The sequence below is a fragment of the Candoia aspera genome, chromosome 1, assembly GCF_035149785.1.
Source record: "Candoia aspera isolate rCanAsp1 chromosome 1, rCanAsp1.hap2, whole genome shotgun sequence".
NCBI classification, from domain to species: domain Eukaryota; kingdom Metazoa; phylum Chordata; class Lepidosauria; order Squamata; family Boidae; genus Candoia; species Candoia aspera.
In genome coordinates, this window is record NC_086153.1 from 191,274,946 (window position 1) to 191,301,243 (window position 26,298).

Sequence of the window (26,298 nt, forward strand, 5' to 3'; positions counted from 1 at the left end):
AGAAAGTATCTAACGAGGCTATGCAGTAATGTTTTTAGTCCCCTATCTCCAGCAATATGGGATACAGAAACAGAAAATGCTCTTGGTTTACCATGATTCCTTCAACCAGCAAGTGACCATCCCCTGATGAATTATCAGAACTTAGTTTTCTAAGAACTTGTTGACAGCTCAAGCTCAGCCACTTCTGGCATGAATCACAATGTCAGATGATCCAGCAAACTAAGGATGGCCTCAGCTGGCTAGGGAATGGCCTTTTGGATAGTACCTCAGCTATTATTTCCCACTCTTTCTAAAATGCCACTGGCTTGAGGGAGGTTAGAACTATCAGGGCATGGAGGAAAGCATGGCTTCTCCCCACTACTATCTGTTCCTATTTCTCACCCCTGTGCACTTCCCAAGCAGGTGCAAAGGAAAACGTATGGAGAGGTTGAAGCACTTCCATTTTACAGGTCCACTCGTAGCTCCAGTTTGTGTGTCAGTGGCCAAAGAAGGGGGCAAAGCCCACAACAAGGTCAGTTAGCTGTTCTTGGGTACAGAAAGAGTTTTTCCACCTCCCTTCTAACCAAGAACTGCCTGAAGGTGCAAGTTCAGAAGGCATCCTGGGACTTCAATAGACCAAATTAAAAGTGCTACATAAAATGGTTTGTCTCTGTATCCTGAAACTATTGGAAATAGCATTATTAGTGAATTATTAATGACCTGAATGCTTCCCATTTGAAAGGTTGTTTTTTGCTTGTTCACAATTCCATCCACTTCATCCTTTACTTCATCCCTTACTTTTGATGAGGTATGTTTCCATAATGTATCCATCCCACCCTGAGGATTTGATTTCAGTGCCAACAATATTAAATAATACATCAAGGAGGTATATAGGTATCTCCTGTACCCATGCCCAGATGCAAGGTAAGTGCTTTAAGCGGACCAAATGTCTGCACTTTCAAAGCTAAAGGTACAAGCCTGTGTGTTTATTCACAAGTCAATTCAACTAAATTCAGTAGGATTTACTTCTTCATATAGATACAGGACAGTAACCTTACACAACTAATTTTACTCATGCTTACACAGCATCAGACAAGCTGTTATTAGTTTACAAAAACATTTGTGAACATATATTTAAATATCTAGTTACCATTTTCTTATCCTATATAAAAATATTCTTCAAAATAAAAATAAAATGTTACTCATTAAAAAAAAATGATAATCCTCTCCACACAAATAATGGAGTGTTCAGATTATCTATGATTCACAAGCTCCTTCTTAATGCTTAAAAAGTTTCTGCATAAGTTGACCTTGTGAGTTGTGGATAATGTGGGTCTTCCACGATGAGCTGTTCTGATGAAACTTCAGTAACAAACGTCAAAGGCATGATTTAAAGGTGGGAGAGCTCTCACTGTACGAGTATAAATAATTCTACAATCTCCCATATGTGCCTCCTTTAAATACGAGTCTCTAACCAAGCAAAATTCATATATTTATCATATATACCACATGTAAACATCTATCTTAATTGCAGTCTCTCTGCTTAGATCCAGTTTACCATAACCAGCAATCATGGTTTTTCACTTGGTGGTGGTCCGCCACTCAAAATTTCTGTGCTTCATGGGTACGATCCATCTCAGCTGCTGAATGGTGCTTTCTCCCAGCTGGCATAAATTTCAGTCTGGAAAACCCTGATATGGAAAGATGTAGCAGGCAAAAATCATCTCAGGCATCCATATTGATTCCAAACCTTCTGATTTGGAATAGGAAGATGCATAAGATTCCATCATTTGCCCAATTAAAACACACTGAATTATACCATAAGAAATGCTAATAAATGCTCAAAACAGTGACATGTTGTAATGTTCTTTTCAGTGAAGAAAACCAACTCAGGATCATTCCCCATTGTCGAATCAAATGCTACCCACACAGACTTGAGTCAGCAGAAAACTACGTCGGCATGGAATTTCCTATTGCCAACTCTGATCCCCTCTCTAATGCCTCAATTTCAAATCACTGTATTCCTCTGACTTCCCTTCACAGTAACGGGTGATAAATCCTACCAGATTTGATACAACCTGAGACTGACCTTGGATAGCATTGGAACAAAGGGGAAAACAGTATTTTAATACATTTAGCACTGGTAGAGCCAAGAACAACTTAACCCTTCCTCACTCATGAGCTGGAGCTGGTGATGAGATAAGGATATCGCTAGGGACATAGTAGAAAACAAGATGTTGTCAGGGCATGGATATGCCATGGTTAGATGCAAGTGGGAAAAGGCCTTTTGTTTCTTCTCAAATGTATTTTGTTCTGTTGGAAGGCATTAGGTTTGTACCACCATGGTTAAACATTCCATAGGGACTGAAATCTAAGAGGAAAGGTTTCACTTCAATAATTTTAAAGATACAGATTAAAGAAGAATTCACATTTTGTCCTTTCCTTTGTGCAAATTGTGGCACAGAGTCCTGGTTCATGCAGTTCTTATGTTGATGAAAAAGAGAGAGACTGGAGCTAACAACTCTTTTATTGTTGCTGATTTAACTCTCGATCTCTATACTGTACACTGTGTGCACAATTATTAGGCAAGTGAGTATCTTGACTATATCATCATTTTTATGCATATTTTCCACCTCCAAGCTGTATAAACCTGAATGCTTATTGGATATAAGCATATCAGGTGATGTATATTTGTGTAATGAGGGAGGGTGTGGCCTAAGGAGATCAACATCCTATATCAAGGTGTGCATAATTATTAGGCAGCTTCTTTTCCTCAGGCAATATGGGCCAAAAAAGAGATTTAACTGACTCTGAAAAGTCAAGAATTGTAAGAAGTCTTTCAGAGGGATGCAGCACTCTTGAAATTGCTAAGATATTGGGGCGTGACCACACAACCATCAAACGTTTTGTTGCAAATAGTCAACAGGGTCGCAAGAAACATGTTGAGAAAAAAAGATGCAAATTAACTGCCAAAGATTTGAGAAGAATCAAATGTGAAGCTACCAGGAACCCATTATCCTCCAGTGCTGTCATATTCCAGAACTGCAACCTACCTGGAGTGCCCAGAAGTACAAGGTGTTCAGTGCTCAGAGACATGGCCAAGGTAAGGAAGGCTGAAACTCAACCACCACTGAACAAGACACGTAAGTTGAAACGGCAAGACTGGGCCAAGAAATATCTGAAGACAGATTTTTCAAAGGTTTTATGGACTGATGAGAGTGACTCTTGATGGACCAGATGGATGGGCCTGTGGCTGGATCAGTAATGGGCACAGAGCTCCACTTCGACTCAGACGCCAGCAAGGTGGAGGTGGGGTACTGGTATGGGCTGGTATTATTAAAGATGAGCTAGTTGGACCTTTTCGGGTTGAAGATGGACTCAAAATCAACTCCCAAACCTACTGCCAGTTTTTAGAAGACACTTTCTTCAAGCAGTGGTACAGGAAAAAGTCTGCATCTTTCAAGAAGACCATGATGTTGATGCAGGACAATGCTCCATCGCATGCATCGAAGTACTCCACTGCGTGGCTAGCCAGTAAAGGCCTCAAAGATGAAAGAATAATGACATGGCCCCCTTCCTCACCTGATCTAAACCCTATTGAGAACTTGTGGGCCCTTCTCAAACAGGAGATGTATGGTGAAGGAAAATAATACACCTCTCTGAACAGTGTCTGGGAGGCTGTGGTTGCTGCTGCACAAAAAGTTGATCGTCAACAGATCAAGAAACTGACAGACTCCATGAATGGAAGGCTTATGACTGTTATTGCAAAGAAGGGTGGCTATATTGGTCACTGATTTTTTGTTTGAAATGTCAGAAATGTTTATTTGTAAATTTTGAGTTGGTTGTTTATTGTTCTCACTTTAACAGATGAAAATAAACGAGTGAGATGGGGGAATTTTTGTTTTTCATTTAGTTGCATAATAATTCTGCACACTAATAGTTGCCCAATAATTCTGCACACATAGATATGCTCCTAAGAAAGCCAAAACCTCACTTTTACTTCCTTAAATATTCAGGTTTGAGGTTTATTAACATTTTGGATTGACCAAGAGCACTGTAGTTGTTCAATAATGAAATTCATCCTCAAAAATACAACTTGCCTAATAATTGTGCACGCAGTGTATACACATACATATACATTCCTACACACTTTTGACTGATGACTGGCTGGACAAGTCCGTTTTCTTCTGAAAGTTTTCTCAGAAGTGGTGTGCAATTGTCTTCTTCCCAGGGCTGAGAGAGCGCGACTGGCCCAAGGTCACCCAGCTAGCTTCATGTCTAAGGTGGGACTCGAACTCACAGCCTCCTGGTTTCTAGCCCAGTGCCTTTAGCCTTTAACCTCTACACCAAACTGCCTAAATAACCAACCAACCAACCAACCAACCAACCTTCACACAGATCATCATCAGTCTTCAGTTATCTCTCTGGAACTTTCTGTGTTCTGGTTGACCTGTGCATGGTGACTTTGGGTTCCTCATCAGTATTAGTTGCGTCTTTTTGTTCATGATCCTCCGTAGCCCTGATACTGCACTTCATGTTTCCCCACAGGCCTGCACAGGACTTTCCGAAGGCACTTTCTTAACAGTCACCTTTTCTTTTCTCACCCCTTCCTGCCCCAATGGGAAGAAGCTGCAAGAGGCCCAGGTTATATAGTTGTAAAATGACCTGTGGATCATATGAGCAGAGATGAACTTTACTTGTCATGCAGGCTGGCATAACCCAAGAGGTACTAACTAAAATACTGACACGAGCATCAGATTTCAAAGGTGGTAAACACTAGAGCCATGATCGTAAGGGAATTTTAGGGTTTGCTCATAAAGCTGTTTACACAGTGGGAGAGTTCAGGGCTACCGGCATCAACAAGCAATACCAACCTGAGTTCAGAGTCTTCTGTGGGGAAAAAAAAAAACCTCAGCAGGTAACAAACCATAAACCAAAAGAGTTGCTCTGTGATTCAGAAGAGGCTTTTTTCCATAACTGACAATCTTAACTCCATTTTCTACAAGACCAGTAACTTGTGGGTATCCTGGGCTGGATGTTATAAGGAAGAAGCCATACTGCTTAGCAAAGAACAAAAAGGCATGGCCAGAGAAGCAAGCCATTAGGGGACAGGGCAGGGAATCCTATAGCAAGAGGAAAGAGCCTTGCTGTGGCAGAAAATTGTACAGTGGTTTGTCCCCAACAAATCCTCAAAATAATAATAATAATAATAATAATGATGATGATGATGTAATCCCAACCTACCATTACTAAGTGTTAAGTAATCATTGCCCACTAGCCTAGACAAATCCATTACATTTTTCCATACCAAGATCATCCTTGTGAATCATTGGAATCATATTGGGCCTTAAGGACTAACTTGTGGCCATTAAATAACATACCATCATTTATAATGGGGGAGATGAGCAGTGGTAAAAATCTGAAACATACATACATACATAAGTCTACTAAAAATGGGAAGGACAGACTTTGAACTTGACGAGTTAGCCAACCATCATTGTTTGTTTGTTTGTTTTATATAGCTGCCCATCTCACTTACATGTCACTCTGGATGGCATACACAATTAAAACACAAACTAAATAACAACATAATTCACCCATTAAAACCAATTTTAAAAAAATTAAAAAACAGTAAGAGCTTTCATAACTGTAGGCAGGGTCTGTAGGATGATCTTGAGTTGTGGTCACAACGAACTTGTTCCATAGCACCTATGGAACCTCAACACTGTGCTCAGTATCTCCACCTAGGTGGTTGCATCCACAGTTCTATCAGCTACCCAAGACAGGATGTCAGTAACCACCAGATGCTTGCTAGGCTTAGAGGCCAATTTTAAAAGTCACTGAAACTTGGGAAGATCTCAGAAAGGCCCTTGCCAGCAATAGTGACTAAGGGCTTATGGTCTGTCTACCACTGGGGAGAAGAAAGGGGGAAACTTCTAGAATTAAAGCTATTTAAGTCAATGCAAATTAAATGACAGCTTTTTTCAATACAATTTTGTTTGTTTTAAAAAATTCTACCTCTCTTGGCTCCATTTCCACAGGGAACCCTCTTGAACAGGCTGACTCCCAGGCCCTTTATTTTAACTTCACAGATAAGTATTTTCTCATCCTGCTTCTGCTTGTCTTGTGGATGGTTGCCCCTTTCTCACAGACCCAAGAAGTTCCTTCCCCATGGCATCTTGTACTTTTTCCAAATACATTGGTCCTCTTCTGTGCCTCCCTTCTGATTCTCCCAGATAGTGAAATTAATTGCAAGCAGAAGCAGAGAAAAATTGCAGGGATGGAAAAAATTACCTTCCAGATGTCCATTTACTTAAACATTTTTTTAAAAAAAGTTATTTTGATGACTTCCATTTGTATTAGGAGAGGACTCAAACTGTATTTTGAACAGCCCCAAAACCTAAAGGGAAACAATACAAATGATTATCTACTACAAAGAAAAAAAGATTCCTAAACTCCTGCAACTTTAAAGAGGCAAGCCTAATCAATTTGATGTCCTATCGGATCCATAGGCTGCTTGAAATGAACCAGTTGTTATTCAAAAAGCGATATTGTCTTGGGAAAAGTTCAAGTTCAACTGATGACTGCAAGGATGTTGAGAAATCCACTTCTGTAGGCAGACTTAGTAACAAAATATTGGCACATGGAACACCTAGCTCAGGGTGGTGTAGCAATGACAGCATCACGCTTGGGAGGTACCAGGCTGAAATACCCAGTCAGCAAGGAATTGTATCCTCAGCCAGAGGTAGATGGTGAAAGTTTAAAGATGGTGAAAATCTCCAGGTCTTCAGTGAGGGAGAGTGAGACTCTTTGCTTCATTGCACATGCCATCCCTTATCTTTAACTTTTATGTTTTATTGATTTTATTGTAATTTATTTGATTGCTGGGAGCCACCCAGAGTCACTGAGAGTCAGGTGGCATACAAGCTGTTTTTAATTATTATTATTACCATTATCATCAAACAAAGCTGGTGATGATAACATTTTCTAGGACAGGAAGTGGTTCTGAGTATATTTTAAAATGTAAAAGCACGGTATTATGGAAAGAAAATTGTAACATTAATGTAACAGAAAAATAGACAAAGGGATATAAAAATATTGCAAAGTGTCCTCAAGGAAACAGATTCGTTGAGCATGAAAAGAGACATACACGTACAGGAGAAAGTACTGTGGGGAAACGAACAGTTTACTATCTCCCTTTCAGTCATGTAAGCTGAATTCTTTACTGCTATATGAAGACATCATCATCATCATCATCATCATCATCTAATCTTGGTTCTGCCTTGGCTTTCTTTCTCTGCTTTTTATCCTGGAAACCAGGACTGACAATTGTCAGAATGATGAACCAATTACATTATGATATATGATTGAAAACTAACACTTTAAGTATGTGTCACAGAGAGATTGGTCATGTCCCCACAAGCATCTTTTAAACACATCCATCCATCAGTATGCCAAAATAACAACAGCGAGGTCAGGCTTTCTATCACTTTAAGAATGCTGGGTGATGCTATGAAGATGCTATAAGTCACTGGTGGCGAAACAGACATTATCTTCCTCAAAGTAAATCAAAGAATAAGGTACAGATGATCTTCCTTGGCACTGATCTTTGGAGGGCTGGTTCACATAACGGGGTTAACCTAGTCAATCAGTAATCCAATTATAGTTCCTTATTTTGGACCTAGCAGATCAAGAGTGGCTGTTTCGGAAACCGAGTCTCTGCCCACTTCCTACAGTCCTTCCTGGTATCCATGACCTCTAGCAGCAGGAAAACACTGGCAAGTCTTCATTATTTCACTGTGGAGGTTAAGACTGTGGTTAATCACAGAGTTGAAAGATACCATAGAGGATATCTAATTCAACCCCACTGCTCAGTACACATCTCCTACAACATATCAGACCTCTGGCAAAGGACAACTCACCACACCATGTGGCAGCCTGTTCCACTGACTGGCAGCTTCCAGAGTCAGGAAGTTCTTCCTGATATCTAACTTGAACACTGCAGAAATATGAAGGAGGACAAAGGGCAATAAAATACAACCATGGAATTAGAGTAACCCTGGTGGAGTCCTTAAGGTTCTTTCCACACAGTGTCCTTGCTCCAGCTCTAAGACTGCCCACCTATCATTCACTGAGGAATGATTCCTTACAGTGGAGCCTCCATTCAGGCCAGCCTGCTGCTGACACAGACAAAGTTGGATCGAGGTGTTCTGGTAGGAACGTGGTGTTTCCCATTGGAAAACAGAAGAAGTCCACCTAAGTGAACACTCTATTTTCATGGAGGAGTCATCTTTGGAGGGTTAGTGGCCTCCAACTGGCCCACTGCAGGACTGCCCCTCTCATCTAGCTGCAGAGCTCTGTGCCTCCATGACCATTTCTGTGTTGTCTCCAGAGAGAACCAAATCTCATATATCTTTTTTCTTTTTGTTCAGGCAAATATTGACCTCCTGGAAGACTTTCCATGAGGTCCATATTCCCATTAGTAAGCTTCAGCTGGTGAAACTTTCCCACTTCAGTATAGAATATTCTCCACCCTGGAACTTGGACATGTTTTGTGCAGCTCTGTAGAGCTTTGCAATGCTGCTGGCATTTCTCTTATACAGTTAACTTCCTTCAGGTTCCTGCCTGCAATTCTGCTTAGGTCTATCCATCTGCAGATGAGAACCTGGGACCTAGTGGGAAAAAACTGGTGATTTGATCCTCCCAGGTATGTCTTCCATGAGGCCGCTATTCCCACCAGCAATCACCACTTCCCACTATGCCAGTCTCAGCCTCCCTTGCCTTCTCTGCCTCATTCTTCTGATCTTCTACCTGCCCCCCTCTCTCCTTGACTGCCACCCTAGACTTGAGCATCAACCCATCTTTCCTTTTTTTCTCAAGAAACTAAATGAAAGTAATCAGGATCTGCAAAGACAGCTGAGAAGGATCCATGCTTGGCCCAGGAGTTTGGGAGTGAGGCAGAACACAGACAAAGAGAAGATCCTCTTCCTATCCTCTACTTCCCCAACTGCAATAGCAGCTAACCATTACCCACATATACACCCAGCAACTCTACTGGCCTCCTTCCTAAGGCACAGTAAGAAGAACATGTGGAGCAGCAGTTCTCAAAATTTCCTGCCTGCCTTCCCTCCCTCCCTCCCTCCCTCCCTCCCTTCCTTCCTTCCTTCCTTCCTTCCTTCCCTCCCTCCCTCCCTCGGTCCAGAAAGCATATCACAGGGGCTGTGTGCCTGAGCCCTAAGTCACTCATTTGCTTTTTTTGACTCCTTGATTTTTCCCCCGCTAGGAACTGATGGTGTTGTTATTTCTTCAGCCAGTATCCACTGCTCTGAGGGTTTGTGGGAAAGCTGCTGGTGAGTCAGTTGACAGATTATCTCATCAATGACAATTCAAGTCGGGTGGCGAGACGTCTGGGAAAAAGCGTTTGAAAGCCATTCCACCTTCATGAACTCAGTATAAAGGAGGTTGGGAAATTCCTATTGGTTTCCACGATTCTTACATTTGATTTTTTTGTCTTTTTTGTTTGTTTGTTTTTAATCTGTACATCACCCAGAGTTTTGTGGAGTGGGCAGCCTACAAATGGGTAAATAAATAAATTCTGTATTCACCCGAGACTAGCATTAGAAGTACCTTACTCAAATCTGTGTAGTTCTTGATTCCTTGTTATTGCCAGTGACATGGGGCTTGACAATTGTTTTCTTCTTCACTCCTCATGAATGCCACCCACAAACTCAGTTCTATATTCGTGGTGGAGACCATGTATCCATAGCAACTGCCAATTCAGATAGATGCAGGACAATCCACAATGAAAGAAAGAAGTAAAGTTTGAGGGCATCGAACTGGGAGTTAAAACTAGGGGATCCTACTTGGCCAGAAAGTCTAGATGGAGGACCTCCATGCATTCACCTTTCCGTCATTGGCCCTTCCTCTAAGACAAATTTGTTTGCATGCTGGCTTTTTTTCAAACTAAAGGCAAATGAGTGGGGGACAAAGGGCATGATCAGTGGGTGTGCTGACATTAAAGAGCATGTCCACTGGGTGTGATCTCACCTACCACCTCATGCATTCCTTGAATTGCTGAACAATTGGATGAATTCATATGTGAAGACAACAGGTGTTTGGGCAAAGAAAAGGATGGCAGCTTTGATGGTGTGGTTGTGGCTGCCATCTTGACTTTATCACAAACATGAGCATACACACACACACGCAGATGGCCCCAAGGGAGAGTTATTGGCTTTGAGAGGGTTTTTTGTTATCCTAACAGATGGCCTTAATTTGTTGTCTCAGAAGTAAGAAAGATATGGCTTAAGAACTTAGTAGCCTTGAATCAGAGTAGCCTGGATCTTCACTCCTTCCTCACACTGCTGAATTCAGAACTTGTCTCGCTGACTTACCAGCAAAATCAAGTCATCATATGATCCCGATCTGAAGGTTTCTATAACTCTGCAGCTGCAGCCCAGGAAAGTGGGTTGACCACAGGGAAGCAATTTTTACTAATAGTGTGGCAAATATACCTGGGAGACCCCACACCCTCTGATGCTGACCTACTTTATCTACTATCTGTTGATTCAAGCTCTGGACATTCCTCTTCTACTATTTTTCCCCCTAATCGTCGGGGAGATGGATAATTTGATAACAAAGAATTTATATTTTAAGTTACTGTATATCTCAATATGCATTAAATACTGTATATACCATCTCAGTAATGGTTATGTTTTAATTTTAATCTACAACCCAACAAATTCTGGCTTGATTTCCTGAATTTGCCAATGAATAGCAAAAGGCTATTGTGCTTGACTGACCAGATTTTGTTGCAAATGGCTGGGTGTACATTTTAAAACATTCTCTGGTTGTGTTCCTTCTGTTGTTAGCACAGAATTTTCAAATTTCTCAACTCTTTTGCTCACTTGAAGTTTATATTTGTCCTCTCTGCTGTGGTTTCCTCTCTCCCAGAGGCAACATGAGCCTTATGTGGAAGCTGACTAAGTAGTTCCTGTTTTCACATTTATAAGAAAAAGCTGAAGTAAGATGCTGACAGCAATAGACCAAGCTTAGGTTAAGGGCATTCCAAGTTTCCTCCAACTCAATTCAGCCACCAAACCTGTGGAATGCTCCATCTAGCGCAGTGTTTCTCAAGCTTGGCAACTTTAAGATGTGTGGACTTCAACTCCCAGAATTCCTTTGCCAGCCAGAATCCTGGGAGTTGAAGTCCACACATCTTAAGTTACCAAGTTTGAGAAACACTGATCTAGCATAACCAAAATCTGTCCTGGATACAAGAAGAGCTGATTCAATCTGAACCAATATCAACACATAAGCGCCATCTTAATGATGCAATGTTTCATTTGAGCCTTGCTGTATAAGGACCACTAATATGATCACCTTACCTTGTTAGATAATTGCAAATATTGAACTTCTCAGCTTTTAGTCATCTTTTCTAGCACAACACCAAGTCCCAGGATCCATATTTATGCATGTATCTCCATGTGTGCTGTGCTTCATTAATCAAAGAAAGAAAAAAACAATAATGATAGCATAATAATGGTACAAATAAAAACAGCAAATTTATCTTTCAATGTTTTATCAATATTAACAAGTCATAAGGTCTGAACTAACAATGAACATAAAAATTGCTCAAAAATTGTTCTTCCTCAGCTCTGTGTCTAAAAAAAAAACCACTAATTAAATGCAGATAGACAGATACTATAGCAACAGGAAACTGATGCAAGTCAAGTGTAGATTTATCTTTCCAGTGATGTATAATAATTCTTCTACTTCCATGCCTGCAGCATTCAGAATCCTTGATGCCTTAATAAAGTCCAAATCCTGGAAATATTTCCAAGGAAAATATATGTGACTTTAATAAGCAGCAGTGGCTTTAGATGGTTGACACTTCTATGAATTTCTGACATAACTATGGCAATAAAAGATACATTGATGTTCCTCAACTGTGTCTCCAGCAGGCAAGGTAGTTGTAACCAACCCTGATGGAATATTCTCCAGGCTGCCCAGTAAACATTAAACAGAGAAGGATGATGTACCAAACACATTTTAAGAGCTAAGAAACACATTTCACTGTTTTTAAAACCTCACTCGTTTTTTTTTGTTTTGTTTTGTTCTCAAGTAGGGGACTGCTACAGTTTACAATCCTTCACAGTATTTTGTAAAACAAGTTCTACTTTCAAGAGCTATTCTGCAAAACAAGCAATTGTCTCTAATTAGATAGCTAAAGATAAAAGTTGCCAGCTTGTAGCTGAAATCACATACCTGTTGGATACATGACCTCCATCCACCCAATTATTTCCTTCACGGTGCAGAATAGATAGGCTGACCATATTTCCTTGAGACAAAAACGGGACATTGGGACGGCAAAATGGGACAGGGTTAAACTTATGTAATATTCCGTATTCGTGAAAAAGACGATAAAAAAAGGTTATCGACAATAAGCTGGGAAGGTGCAGGAGGGGGAGGTGCGGCAATGGTTGAGTCCGGAGAGGCTGGTGCAGGGGTGGCGCTGGGCGGAGAGGTTGCAGGAGGGCTGCGAGCTGGGATGGGAGGAGAGGAAGGAGGCAGCAGGAGGCTGGAGAAGTGCAGGAGGGCTGAGGGCAGCGGTGAGCTGGCACAAGAGGACAGGAACGGAGGAGTCTAGTGAATGGTTGTCCCCAACAACCTGTTGCTCTCTGGCGCGCCCTTTTATTTTCTTCCCACCGTTTTGGCCTGAGAGCCAATCAGCTTCTTTTGTGCAGGGCACGCTTTTCCGACTGTCTTCCACTGCACTGATTGGCGGCAGCGACTCTTCCTCTTGTTGTTGTTATTCGTTCAGTTGCTTCTGACTCTTCGTGACTTCATGGACCAGCCCACGCCAGAGCTTCCTGTCGGTCGTCAACACCCCCAGCTCCCCCAGGGACAAGTCCGTCACCTCTAGAATATCATCCATCCATCTTGCCTTTGGTCGGCCCCTCTTCCTTTTGCCTTCCACTCTCCTTAGCATCAGCATCTTCTCCAGGGTGTCCTGTCTTCTTATTATGTGGCCAAAGTATTTCAGTTTTGCCTTTAATATCATTCTCTCAAGTGAGCAGTCTGGCTTTATTTCCTGGAGGATGGACTGGTTGGATCTTCTTGCAGTCCAAGGCACTCTCAGAATTTTCCTCCAACACCACAGTTCAAAAGCATCGATCTTCCTTCGCTCAGCCTTCCTTATGGTCCAGCTCTCGCAGCCATATGTTACTACAGGGAACACCATTGCTTTAACTATGCGGGCCTTTGTTGTCAGTGTGATGTCTCTGCTCTTAACTATTTTATCGAGATTTGTCATTGCTCTTCTTCCAAGGATTAAGCGTCTTCTGATTTCCTGACTGCAGTCAGCATCTGCAGTAATCTTTGCACCTAGGAATACAAAGTCTTTCACTGCTTCTACATTTTCTCCCTCTATTTGCCAGTTATCAATCAAGCTGGTTGCCATAATCTTGGTTTTTTTGAGCTTTAGCTGCAAGCCAGCTTTTGCACTTTCTTCTTTCACCTTCATCATAAGGCTCCTCAGTTCCTCTTCACTTTCAGCCATCAAAGTGGTATCATCTGCATATCTGAGATTGTTAATGTTTCTTCCAGAGATTTTAACTCCAGCCTTGGATTCCTCAAGGCCAGCTTGTCGCATGATGTGTTCTGCATACAAGTTGAATAGGTAGGGTGAGAGTATACAGCCCTGCCGTACTCCTTTCCCAATCTTAAACCAGTCTGTTGTTCCGTGGTCTGTTCTTACTGTTCCTACTTGGTCGTTATACAGATTCATCAGGAGGCATACAAGATGACTTGGTATCCCCATACCGCTAAGAACTTGCCACAATTTGTTATGGTCCACACAGTCAAAGGCTTTAGAATAGTCAATAAAACAGAAATAGATGTTTTTCTGAAACTCCCTGGCTTTTTCCATGATCCAGCGGATATTGGCAATTTGGTCCCTAGTTCCTCTGCCTTTTCTAAACCCAGCTTGTGCATCTGGCAATTCTCGCTCCATGAATTGCTGAAGTCTACCTTGCAGGATCTTGAGCATTACCTTACTGGCATGTGAAATGAGTGCCACTGTTCGATAGTTTGAACATTCTTTAGTGTTTCCCTTTTTTTGGTATGGGGATATAAGTTGATTTTTTCCAATCTGATGGCCATTCCTGTGTTTTCCAAATTTGCTGGCATATAGCATGCATTACCTTGACAGCATCATCTTGCAAGATTTTGAACAGTTCAGCTGGGATGCCGTCGTCTCCTGCTGCCTTGTTATTAGCAATGCTTCTTAAGGCCCATTCAACCTCACTCTTCAGGATGTCTGGCTCTAGCTCACTGACCACACCGTCAGAGCTATCCCCAATATTGTTATCCTTCCTATACAGGTCTTCCGTATATTCTTGCCACCTTTTCTTGATCTCTTCTTCTTCTGTTAGGTCCTTGCCATCTTTGTTTTTGATCATACCCATTTTTGCCTGGAATTTACCTCCAATGTTTCTAATTTTCTGGAAGAGGTCTCTTGTCCTTCCTATTCTATTGTCTTCTTCCACTTCCGCGCATTGCTTGTTTAAAAATAATTCCTTATCTCTTCTGGCTAACCTCTGGAATTTTGCATTTAATTGGGCATATCTCCCCCTATTGCTGTTGCCTTTTGCTTTCCTTCTTTCTTGGGCTACTTCTAGTGTCTCAGCAGACAGCCATTTTGCCTTCTTGGTTTTCTCTTTCTTTGGGATGTATTTTGTTGCTGCCTCCTGAACAATGTTGCGAACTTCTGTCCATAGTTCTTCCAGGGCCCTATCTACTAAGTCCAGTCCCTTAAATCTATTCTTCACCTCCACTGCATATTCCTTAGGGATATTAGTGAGCTCATATCTAGCTGATCTGTGGGTCTTCCCTAATCTCTTTAGTCTGATCCTAAATTGTGCAAGAAGAAGTTCGTGATCTGAACTACAGTCAGCTCCAGGTCTTGTTTTTACCAACTGTATAGATGTCCGCCACCTTTGGCTGCAAAGGATGTAGTCAATCTGATTTTGGTGTTGTCCATCTGGTGAAGTCCATGTATAAAGCCGTCTCTTAGGTTGTTGGAAGAGAGTGTTTGTTATGCAGAGTGACTTGTCTTGGCAAACTTCTATCAGCCTATGTCCTGCTTTGTTTTGTTCTCCCAGGCCATGCTTACCTGTAATTCCAGGTGTCATTTGACTGCCCACCTTAGCATTCCAGTCTCCTGTGATGAAAATAACATCTCTTTTAGGCGTGTTGTCCAGTAGGTGCTGCAGATCCTCATAGAACTGCTCTACTTCAGCTTCTTCAGCATCTGTGGTTGGGGCGTATATTTGGATCACTGTGATGTTAGATGGCTTGCCCTGAATTCGAATTGAGATCATTCTATTGTTTTTTGGATTGTATCCAAGCACTGCTTTAGCCACTTTACTATTAATTATGAAGGCTACTCCATTTCTTCTGTGGTCCTCTTGTCCACAGTAGTAGATCTGGTGGTCATGTGATGTGAAGTGGCCCATTCCAGTCCATTTCAGTTCACTGACGCCCAAAATGTCTATCTTTAATCTTGACATCTCACCAATAACCACATCCAATTTGCCCTGGCTCATAGATCTTACATTCCAGGTTCCAGTGGTGTGTTGATCCTTAGAACATTGGATTCGCCGTTCACCACCAGCACCGTCGGCCGCTAGCCGTCCTTTCGGATTTGAGCTAGCTGCGTCATCACGTCTGGGGCTCGTTGAACTCATCCTCTGTTCCTCCCCAGTAGCATTTTGACCATCTTCCGACCTGGGGGTCTCATCTTCCGATGGTATACCGACATATCTCTGGTTGTACTGATCCATTTAGTTTTCACGGCAAAAATACTGGGGTGGGTTGCCATTACCTTCCCCAGGGATCGCATTTAGTCTGACCTCTCTGTCATGACCTTCCCGTCTTGGGTGGCCCTTCAAGGTTTAGCTCATGGCATCATTGAGGTGCTCAAGCTCCAGCACCACGGCAAGGTAACGATCCTTTGCTAAAGCTCTTCCTCTTGCTCACCGCCAATCAGCAGTTCCTGCGGTTCCCACTCTAGGTTTCCCACTGGATTGAGAACTACTGCCAGTGGGTAAGTCAGCCTCCTTTTCAATTTCAATTTTTTCCCACTTTTCCCAATAACGGCTCCAATGTTTTTAAAAAACGGGACAAAATTGACATTTATGTTAAAACGATGGGACAGTCAGGAAATGTTAAAAAAACGGGACTGTCCCATTCAAAACGGGACATACGGTCAGCCTAAGAATAGAAGAGGGATCACTTGGTGTCCTACTTTCCATCTCTATTCTACTGCAAGAATTTGACCAATATTATCTTCTCCTCTGAAAGAAATATAGAAATCAAATTCTCTTTATTAAACTGAATGAGACTGGTAGAGGAAAAAATGATGGTGAGTTTTTAAAAAAAATATCTGCATTAATTGTACAAGCCTTGATCAGATCAATGGAAAGATGGGAATTGTGCAGTACAACAAGATAAAAGCACCTGCTCCTAGTTATGGCCAAAGGAAATTGCTAATAACACTTCTTAAAATGATACTGAAAGCAAGGTTTTGAACAAAGTTAGGTTTTCAGTTTAGAATTAGCCAAGCTGCAAAGTGGGAAATCTTAGCCCAACACGCTCCATCATTTTTTCATGAAACGTAGCAACATAAATAACTTGATGTATTTATAAAAATAATAAAGGCAGGATAAACAAATGTTTTAAAACCCCAAATGTTAGTCTCTTAAGGAAGGGGTAAGAAGGTGGGCTAGAGGAAAGAAATACAGGACATACCAGGATTACTTGTTTATGGGCTTCATGGGTAGAGCAGCAGAAATGGAACCTCCATCAAACATGGAGGATAAGGCAAAGCCACACAATTCAAGCTGGTCTCTGAATTCAGAACCTTCAATATCCGATACAGCAAGGCGTAAACATTTGTGAACCCTTTGGAATTTTCAGTTTTGAAAACATTGTTGCCTACCCACTGTTTTTCACTGCAGATCTCAGTTCTGTATTTTAAGGGGTTAAGCTCTGAGAAGAACCATGTTTATTGCAACTATTGCTGGGTGCCTGCTTTACAAGAAAGAAGGACCCTGAACAATGGAAAAGCAAAGATTTTTAAGAAGTTGAGGCCTACAAGGCAGGAAATCCTAAAGATTTGATTGGCTGGCCACTTTGGGGAAGCTAACCAGGTCCTTATCCCTGTACCTGGGGTGAGTTCAGTTGTTAGGCAAAAGGGCCCTTTCAGGAGGGCAGCAGAGCTGAGGAAGTTCATTGTTAAAGGATGGAGGATGGAAGGCCGGGTTTCTCTAGGTTGCAATTGCCTTGTAAGGGCTGCCCTTGGCCTGTGCTGTGAGCTGGTGAGGAGGCTTCCATTCTTTGGCTGAGATGGGCTGGCAGGGGGCCTTTGTCTGGGGCAGGGAGTGTCAGTCTGGGTCTGATGGGATTAGGCAAAGAGAAGAACTGGATTTGAGCCTGGTCATGTCTAAAAAGGCCAGGGGGTGGGGAGGAGGGAACAATACAGTCTCCCTTTTGTTTGCTAGATTTATTTTCTCCGCTACTCATGCACGCGCACTCTCTGTAGCAACTCTTATGCTGTGGAATAACCACTCCCAGAAGGTGGCACAGCCTTGACCTGCTAGCCTTAAAGTTGCTTTAAAGACCTGGCTTTTCTGACAAGCCGTGGGGCAGAATAATTTGTAACCCCACTCAAGTGTTTTGTTATGGTATTGTGGCTCCTTGAGGAGGTCTGATATATTATGGCATTTATTCTTAATTGTTATTTTCTTGTAAACCATCTAGAGTAGCTTCAATGATTGAGACAGCTAATAAATTGATTAAATAAATAAATCCTAAACAGACTACTCAAAATAATCTTCAGATACTGTTTAATATATATTAGATTTTTTTTTTTTTACAAAACTGCTCCAAGCTTTACTGAGTGCTATAAATGCAATGGAAGAAATGGAGATAGCTGTCCTAAATCTACGAATAAATAAATAATACTGACATAATTGTTATTTTTCTTTTCTGGCCAGTTTCTTCTTTTCATCTACTATCCTCAAAGCCAGTCTGTTTCTTTGATTTGTGCTCTGCTGTGTTAGGCCGCAGGAAAAAATGTCAGTGAAAGGCTGCTAGGGGGGTTCTCTGAAATTAGTCTAACATAGTAAATCCTGTTCTGCCACTGAATACTACTGGTAGGGCAGGAAAAAAAAAACCAGAGAAGGATTATTATGACCAAATAAGTTTGAGTTAAATAGCAGCTTACATTACAGTCTCAGATTAGATTCTTCATGAAACAGCAGAAGCTAACCCAGGGTTTCTCAACCAGGGTTCCGTGGAACCCCAGGGTTCTGCGAGAGGTCACTAGGGTTCCCTGGGAGATCAGATTTATTTTAAAATTATTTCAAATTCAGGCAACTTCACATTAAAGAAGTAAGTTTTGTTCTTTATTTTTAGTTTAAGAACACTGTTAAGGCATATACAAAGGCCTACACATGAAACAAATGTAATAATTTTGTAATTTCTGGCCTATATTTGAGCCTGAATGTGCAGGGGTTCCCCCAGGCCTGAAAAATATTTCAAGGGTTCCTCCAGGGTCAAAAGGTTGAGGAAGGCTGAGCTAACCATTTGCGTTGTGAGAAGTTGGATATTCAATTGCAATACCTCCCAAAATTCAAAGCCAGTCTCAAATTGTTCTTGAGTGAACTGCGCACTTATCACAACTATTTAAGACAATTCCTAGTTTTTATGTATAACTATACATACTGTACATATCTGTATCCTCTCTCAGATAATAATTTTTAAATGACACTGGACTAAAGAATGTTTTTATATGTAAGAGGCCCCCAGTTCAAGCGCTAGCCAAAATGAAACTAGGGAACATAAACAAGAAAGGCCTATACTTGAGACATCAAAGGGCTTTTGTCAACTAGCATAAGAGAATACGAACTACACAGTCTAACCACAGTTTCTTTCCCATCATCTGATAATCTGCGTTTTGATTAGTCCATCTGAGGGGACAGTCTGATATTATGGGTATCCACAAAGGGAGCAAGTGACATCATCACACCATATCATCATGCAAATGGCTCAAATGATGTACTGTGCAGCATCTGGGTCATGAAGAGAATGATGCATGATGATGTAATGACATGTGTAATGTCATTGTGACATTTATTATTATTTAGGTTTCCTTTGTTTTGTTCTTTCAGTGAGTTAGGATTTTTTGCATAATCATTATTTCATAATGATATTGGAAGGTTATTCTTTAGTAAAATTGGCATTTGACCTTCTTTATGTGTTAAAGCAATATTTGCTACTTTCCAAAATTCTGGAATTATTCCAGAATTCATTACTGTTTGCAGGGCAGTAGCAATTCATTGTCAAAATATTTGTAATACAATGCAGGTAGCCCATCAGGTGTTTTTCCTGATTTGCTATTTTTTAGTGCTTCTTTTATTTCTCTCCCTGTTACAGGTCTATTCAACAACTGTTTTTGTTGTTCCATTATTTTAGGTAATTTTGACTTCTCTAGATGCTCATGTACTGTATTTTCTCCTTTGAAATAGAAAATTTTTGATAAAAATATTTTTTAAAAACTAGAATGGGCAAGCCTTTTTAGTCTGTCCATTTGTTTATCCGTTTATCCGTCAGTCCATCCGTCCATCCGTCCATCCCTCTGTCCACCCATCCATCCATCCGTTAGTCTGTCTGCCCGTCAGTCTGTCTGCCAGTCATTTTCCCTTGTTTTGTTCTTTCAGGGAGTTAGGGTGTTTTGCTCCACTGTCTCTACCATCCTTACATTATTTTACTATTTGATGCTATGGGCCTCTCTGATGAATCAGATCTGGAACTGGAGAGCAGGGCTAGATGGGTTCTAACCTTGCAACTCAGGGGTGGGCCCCTCAGGTATCTGCCAATGAGGCTCAGAAAGGACCAGTTAGGTTAGACTGAGGATGCACTTCCACTTCTGGCGCAGGCAGGTAGTCAGCCCACCCTTGCAGCTGAGCCAGCTGACCTAAAGCCTGAGCAGGAGTTCTTCAGCCTTCACACCTGCAGACCAAGTGAGATCAAGAAATGTTCAATGAGCTCCTCAAAAGAGGGAGGCATGACTCACAAAAATAGGCATACTTGAGTCAGTGCTATAAAAGGAGGGCTTGGGAGTCTGACTTCTGTTGGCAAATAACTTCAACCTTGCACCTGACTTCCTGGAAATGTGCCACTTCTAATTCCCTGACTAGAACAAGATTGTACTTGGCTCGATTTCTGGATCTTGGCCTTGCTTTCATGGAATCTTGACTTCTGAAGTAAGCCTGCTCGTTTTTCCTGAGTTCTTGCACTATAGTGAAATTTATAGCGGCTATAAAGAATTCTGATTTCCTACATTTGTAATTGCTGATACAGGACAGTTTGCCAACTCCCATAAAAGGAGCCCTTCCCCTAACTGACCTCTGTGACTAGCTGAAACTAAACAACCGAAAACTCACCTGGCACAATTGGCAATACAGAACCCTGATTATAGTTGCCATAAAAACCTCTGATTTAAGCCTGACCTCCTGTGCTTGTAGCTGCTGGCATTGGGCAGATCATATGTAAACTGCTTAGGCTACATCTAATGTTGGTCCTCTAAAGATCTGCTCTAAAAAACACTTCAGGGTTCAAAACTAGATTTGGAGTCGGGCCTGGGAAGATCTTCTCAGGGGCACATCCAATTTTGTCAGTAGTTGGACACAACTGGAGTTCACCCCAGCTATTGTCTTTATATAAAGCTATTTTTGCTTAATGGTTGGATAACATGAATGTTGGCTGTTGGTGTTTGAAGGGGCCTTTTGCTTAGAAAAGCAGGCTACAAATAATTTAAGAATATCAAATGCAATCAAAATAAAATAAAACAAAGATAGTCATTCTTTTTTTTTTCCAGATTAAGTGATGTGAAGCACAAAGGAGGGATGTGTTATATAAATCTGCAACTGTCGGACTTGGCAGGAAATAATGAGGATCAACTTCCTGTGTAAATGACTAGCTCTTAGCGATTTCAGAGAGCAGCTGGACAAAGCACATTGCCACCATTTATTTTTTTTTTCCCCTCCTGGCAAAGAACTTGGGCCTTTAGCAGCTGAATGAGAAGGGTGGGGTAGCAGGTGTATCCAAACTCCACAGCTGAAATTTCCCAAGGCTGCATCATTTCCATATCAGGAAAGTTACAGCTGCTAAGTGTCTATCTCCTTTGCAGCTGTTAAAGGCACAGGAAAAGGTTTTACCTCTTAATCTTTCTCCTTGCACAGCATAAACGTATAGTGCCAAAGAATGTTCATTTTCTAGTTTTAAAGCCATCATTTTTAACTAAGGTTCTCTCTCTCTTTCTCTCCAAAAGGGAGCCCTGTGTTAAGGGTTTGCCTACCATTAATTGTGCCAACTTAGGAAAAAAAAAAGGGGGGGGCGAGGGAGGGAAAGTGATATACCATAAAGTTAAGGACTTGAGCATCTTTGAAATACCAATATGAATATCAGCCTGACAGCAGACTGCAGTTCAAGGGGGCTAGTCTTGAAATCTTAACCCTAACTTTCCTCCCAGAATGCCATATTAAACACAGACATAAACTAATAAACAAAAAGAAAATAAGAAACAAAAATCCTCATATCCTTCCTGCCCCTTTTTATGGGGAAATGTGTAAATGTTGTTAAAGTCTTATAACCAGGAAGTGACAAGACATGCAGTGGCAGCAAGGAAGAACAGGCTGTGACAATCAACTTTAAGGGGTTGAATTGTCCATTTACAGCTACTGTACATATTTATGCATAAAAGCCTTGATTATTTAGCCATTTTATGAATTTTAAGTGTATGAGTCCCAAAGACAAAATCTATGCCTAAAGTGTGTTTATTGTGGTTGGATAAAGTACAGAGTTTAGGCTTCATTTAAAAAAAAAAAAGCCAAATGAAAATTTTACCATCTACATTAGCCAAATTCAGTAGTTGTTCCCAGTGCAAAGAGGAAGAGTATCAGAAAAAAGAAGTGACAGATTGAAGCAAGTGTGAGAAAGAAATTCAAAATAACCTTGCCTTGATTATGTTAGAGTAATATGGGACAGAGAGAAGCTTGAACAGGCTTTCAAGATTGATGCCAGCCTTTTAAGGTAGGCCAGATCAAGAAACAGACACCATGTGGATTCCAGGAAAGCTATATTAGTCTTGTAGGATATAGTAATTGAACCTTGAAAGCCTGTCCAAGTTTCTGTTTCTCCTATCTTATACTAAACAAAATCAATTGGGATTACTGAGTTTCTTTCTCAAGACAGGATAACCTTGTCTGCAAGGCATTCATTAACTGTTTTGTATTTTCATTTCTAAATTATGTTACAAAGACAGAATGAACTAGGCTGTTATGTTCATTCATAAACCTGAAATAAACTAATACCACCAGCTGGGTTCAAGCAAAATGTGTGGTTGACTAGGATGTGATTCAGTGGGCCACGCCAACAAAGTTCTTGAAACAGCTGCATTTTCAAACTCCCTTCCAATTTAGCATGAAGCATTTTTACAAGCAGGTTCCCTAATGGCAACCCCAGAACAAAAACAATCTTTTGTGCTATTTTGAGGACTGGAAGGGGAATAGCCTCGTACAGCCCTGCATGGTTCACAACCACCAAGCCATGCGCTACCACATGGGGGCTCTGGCTTAGCCCCAAACAAGCCATTGTAGTTTGTGAGCTACAATTTATGGCAGGGGAACCATTTCCCTTAGCAGTTCTGGATGTGTCCCTTTCAGATCCCACCAAATCGCAAAAGCCTATTCTATACTTGTTGAGCAATCCTATCAACTTTATTTTAATTGACGGTTAAATCTAAATGTAATTGTAAATTAGATTGTATTGTCTGTATCCTGGCTGGCTACACACACTTTTTGAGATGTGGCCTTTCGTATGCCATTTAAAGTTCCTTTGCTTCCTCAAGATGTGCCTTATATGTGAACCAGACCAATTGTGCCTTTTGAAACCATGTGGGTTTTCTTTCTCTTTTTTTTTTTCTGCCTTTGAGTCAGTGTTTTCTCCTGGTGACTGCCTGGACAACTCGTGCAGTTTTCTTGGCAAGATTTCAGAAGTGGTGTGCCCTTGCCTCCTTCCTAGGGCTGAGAGAGAGAGAGACTGGCCCAAAGTCACCCAGCTGGCTTTGTGCCTCAGGCGGGACTAGGACTCTCGGTCTCCCGGTTTCTAACCTTTAATCACTAGACCAAACTGGCTCTGAGACCATGGTTAACATACAGCAAATGATGAAAATAGGCATGAACCCTGCCAATACTGCTTACTACAGCTCAGCCGTTTCTTGGTTTGCAGCTTAACTTCTTGGGGGGAACTGCTGAAAGAAAACAATTGGCCAGCTTTGCAGTGTATTCCATTGTTGTTATTATTTGCACTTCAGAGATGGCACGGAGTCTGCTTTGGATTCCCAGTCAAAATCCTCTGTGTATCTCAAATAGCAGCAAAGACCAAACAAAATCCACAAATCCATCATCCAAGTAAACACAGATACCTTTCTTCTTGCTATTCTTGTCTTCTTTTAATCCGTTCAGTTGTGTCAGATTCTCAGAGACTGCCTGGACAAGTCCCAGGGCTGAGAGAGAGGGACTGTCCCAAAGTCACCCAGCTGGCTTCCTGCCTCAGGCAGGACTAAAACTCAAGGTCCCCTGGTTTCTAGCCTGGTGCCTTAACCACTTTACCAACCTGGCTCTCATTATGCTGTGTTAATAACCCTCTTTTCTGAGACCTGTTTGGAGACATCACCTACTCCTTTTCCAAGCCACGGGTCATCACTCCATCTTGCTACTGATGTGCTGGCAAAAGCGATTGCTTTTCCACCCTGCCAATTCGGCTTGCTCCAGAGAATCTGGGGGCGCTGCCAAAAACGACAGGCCGCATTTCCAGTTGCAGCAGCCACGGGGCAAAGGGCAGGGTGAAGGCAACTGCTTCGGGCGCTCCTCGTCCATACTGGGCCTGCTCCCTAGGGCGGGATGGGGACAACGCGGCTGGAACTCAAGCAAGGGGGAGAGAGAGAGACCCAACAGAGAGCAAGCTCAGAAGGAGCCCATCCTTCCTTTTCCTGCTGCACGAGAGCGAGATGCTAGCCAAGTCCGCGCAAAACTCCCCGCCCCTCCGGCCGAAAGGTCCCGGCTGCAGCACGGGCGTTGCTTCCTCCCGTTCCCCCTTTGGAAGTAGGGAGCCTGGGGGCCAGTCCCGCGCAAATCACCGCCAGGGGAGAAGTGGCTGGATCCCTCCTACGGCCTCTCCCCGCCCCTTCTTTTTTTCCTGGGTTGACCCTAAGCGCAGGGCGGGCGAGAAAGAAAGGATTGGAAGGGGCTCCCGAGGGGTGGGGCTGGCGGTCTCTCGCCTTCCTCTTCCCTGTCCCGTTGGCCGAAAGGGTTAACAGGCAGCTGACAACATCGGCCGCCGAGCCCCGCTGGCTTGCCATAAACATCTGGGGAGAGTTCTGGCCACTGGCAGTCTCTGAATGGCTCCAGAAGGAAGGAACGAGCGCGGAGAAGTTTAGGTTGGTATTTTTCACACTTGGGGGGCTGTGCAGCAGCAGCAGCAGCAGCAGCAGATAATAAGCACTAGTTCAGCGGTGAGTTTCCCTTCTCAGAACGAGCGATCTATTCTATCTGGAGTGCTTGCTCTATGCTTCTCGCCCCTTCTTGCTTGTCGCGACCTCTTCCCGCGGGGGGCGGGGGAGCAATCCAAACTCTTGTGCGCCCTCTGCCCCCCCCCCCCAGCTTCAGACTGGCCGATCTCCTCCTTGGGCTCCTGGCGAGCCTTGATTTCCCCTTTGGAATCCCTCCGGAAGCGCTTGTAAGCAGCCCCTGCTGGTGGAGAAAGTATATTTATGTATCCAGTCTCTTCGATTGAAGAAAATATATTTATGTATCCATTTATTTTGCAAAGCGAGTCTCGCTCATTCGGTATTTGTCAGAGGTGCCCTGCTTTCGCTCTGGAGTTCACTGCTTGGCAGCTTTAAGTACGGGGGCGGGGGGGCGGATTTTGCTGCTGCTCTTAATGTGCATAGATGGGAAAAAAAGAACTAGCAAAGCATTCAGAGGATCGGAGATGTGCACCCATGTTAGCACCTTCATTTTTGCCCGTTTGTTATTATTTCATAACCTGTCCCAGTCACTCTTTAAAAGTGACTTGGTCAAGTCTCGATCCAAGCCATGGATGTTGCTTTCATGGTTTGTGTGTAAGATTTTCTTTCTGATGTTATCCCCACCCCCCAAAACTGGGGAGATTTGTAAGATTGACTAGAAAAAGAAAAGGGGTAGGAAGGGGTGCTAGATGGGAAATGCAAAAAGGAATAGCTCCTAATGCATCTCAGATACCACTTTCAGTTGATTTCTGCTGGCCTTTTTGTTTCATAAATATGTTTTTGTGAGAGCACATGTGTGAATGAGCCATTGCCTTTCTAATACCACAACTATCTCATCAGCAAACCTCAAGTGCAGTACAGGAAATGCCTTGAAATGAAAGGCAGAGTTCTGCAAGCATGCCAACGCACCAAGTTGTCGTACACCATTTGTGGAGTTTCTCGGTGTTTGGTTTATCTGAAGGTGGCTTGGATCTTCCAGTCATTTGGAACTATCTGGGATCTGTTGCTGCTTTTTAAAAGGTCCTCTTGGTCTCTAAGTCTGCAGTATGCAAAGCATTTCCTTCAATGAGAAATACCTGTTGTTGCCCAACACTACCTTCTTTTGTATCTAGGTAGCTGATAGGCAGTAATCCATACAATTGCTAATAGGAGCAAAGAGATTTTTTTTAATCTCCTCTAATGTCATCTAATGTCATCCTGGTTTTTGCAGACCAATTCTAGTAGCCCTCTTCTTATGCCTATTCTGAGCAGATGATTGTTTATTTTATTTTTATTTTTATTTCAAATTTAGTCACTGCCCTCTCTCCAAGCTGTGTTCCCAACTGTACCCCAGAGGGTTGCAGTTTAGATCCTTACCTGTTTCACATGATGCAGACAGTTCCAGGTTTAATCCTTGGCATCCCCAGATAGGACCAGAAGAAGCTACTCTCTGAAACGTTGGAGAGCTACTGACTATCAACTACATGGTTCACACATTATGCTAAGCTAGGTCTGTTTTAAATGTGGTTCGCTAAATAAGCCACAGTTAGCTGGGTTCACACAAGCATCAAGTCACTTGTGGCCCACAAGCCCCCCTAGCTATTATTGGTAGTACAGTTTCCTACAACTGTGAAGGAATAAAAGTAGAAAAGCTGTAGTGCTCATCATAACTCATGCATACCTCCATT

At 42.2% G+C, this 26,298-nt stretch overlaps 1 protein-coding gene across 1 annotated transcript in view; it reads left to right on the forward strand.

The window, feature by feature from the left end:
- The first annotated feature begins 24,189 nt into the window (after nt 1–24,189).
- Nucleotides 24,190–26,298, forward strand: part of WIPF1 (WAS/WASL interacting protein family member 1) — a 76,290-nt gene continuing 74,181 nt past the window's right edge. Inside the window, exon 1 of the mRNA XM_063318155.1 lies at nt 24,190–24,541. The gene's annotated coding sequence lies outside the window, so the exon portion shown is untranslated. The remainder of the gene's footprint in view (nt 24,542–26,298) is intronic.